This window comes from Leucoraja erinacea, chromosome 4 (genome assembly GCF_028641065.1).
Source record: "Leucoraja erinacea ecotype New England chromosome 4, Leri_hhj_1, whole genome shotgun sequence".
NCBI classification, from domain to species: Eukaryota; Metazoa; Chordata; class Chondrichthyes; order Rajiformes; family Rajidae; genus Leucoraja; species Leucoraja erinaceus.
This window is the reverse complement of record NC_073380.1, coordinates 15,555,458-15,557,036: the sequence shown is the minus strand read 5'-3', so window position 1 is coordinate 15,557,036 and position 1,579 is coordinate 15,555,458.

Genomic DNA, 1,579 nt, shown 5'->3' with positions numbered 1-1,579 from the left:
GTAGGCCAGCACATGAGAAAACATGTAGACATCTTGGGTTAGGATTTGGATTTCTTAGCCACCCATCTGGTTGTTGTCAAGTGCGAAAGATTCCAACAATAAAAAGGCAGGAAGATATCGAAGTACTGCTTGAACCCTCGGATCATCGGTAATAGGAAGTTTTAGATGTCACCATCGCACTAGTATTTGGGAGTTGCTGGATATGAAAATCAGGCAAATATCCCAATACAATCTTAATGGATTGCGACAGTGACAAATGCAGAATTACCGATTATCATTGTGAAGGGAAAGTGAGTGGTTCTTGAAAAATTACTCACTTATGAAAAGTCTGTAGTTAAGCTTTCCATCAGTTTTGCCTCTTCCATCACAAACAGCAGTTCTTCTGATGTTTTACAATTTATGGATAGTTTATATTTTATTGTTTTTTCTATTATCTATTTCACTCTGAAGGGCAACTTTTAATTATTTTTTAATTATAACTTTCCTTAATAAAAGCATTTTTTTAAAATCATAACATCTGATGACATAATTGATGAATGGGTCACTGCCTATTCTGTTGCTTCATGATAATTGACATTCCGTATTGGCGGATTTTGTTCCTATTTCATTTGTTCACATTATTCAACTTAAATGTTGTATGACAACATTTAAAAGACACTTGGACAAGTACATGGACAGGAAAAGTTTAGAGGGATATTAGCCAAAAGCGGGCGGATCGGACTAGCGTAGAAGAGGCAGCATGGTCGGCATAGGTAAGTCTCTGGGCAGTATGATTCTAAATTAGCAGACTGCTGGTAATCAAATTAGTGACAAGCATGAATCGGTGAGTAAGGTTCCTATTATCCATTCTGAGAACCCAAGCCATTTGCGTGAATTTGCGAATCAACACAAAAGCCCTGTTGATTCCAACTCAAGACGAGCTAAAATGCACATTAACTAAAGGGTTTCTATGTGAAACACATTTTTACATTGAAGTTCTGCCCAAAACACCTAAGATATGGAACCTAAGACATTGTTCATTGCCAGTTAAATGAATTTTAGTAAGCACCATTTAATTAACACATTTCCAGATTTGGGCCAGGATAGCAATACAGAATAAAGTTTTTGTTTTAATTGTTCTAATCATAGATTTGGTAACAGTTTCATCTTATATTAGACAATGAAATGTTCTGTAACTTTAGATTACAGAATTTATAAGGACTATAAACAGGTGTCAGCCTACAGCAGAATAAGGGTGATTTTCATTTAAGGTACATAATTGCATTCAAGGCAACATGTCATTTTAAAGCAGTTTTAAAAATATGCAAAAGAGTTTAACAAAAGTAAATAAAGCTGATTCTGCTGGCTTCCCTTACAAAAAAAAACATGGCAGATGTTGCAGAATGATAAATTACATAACATTTTGAATTTTGCAGCAGATAATTAAGTGACTTATATGCAAATATAAAAACATGAAGCTTATTAATGACATAGTTACATTCTCCATTGCTTCTGCAGAAATAACATTTTAATTTATATAACAATTAACCAAAATGCTAACTTCCACAACGCCAAAAGAAATGATCTATTTCTTTAAAAG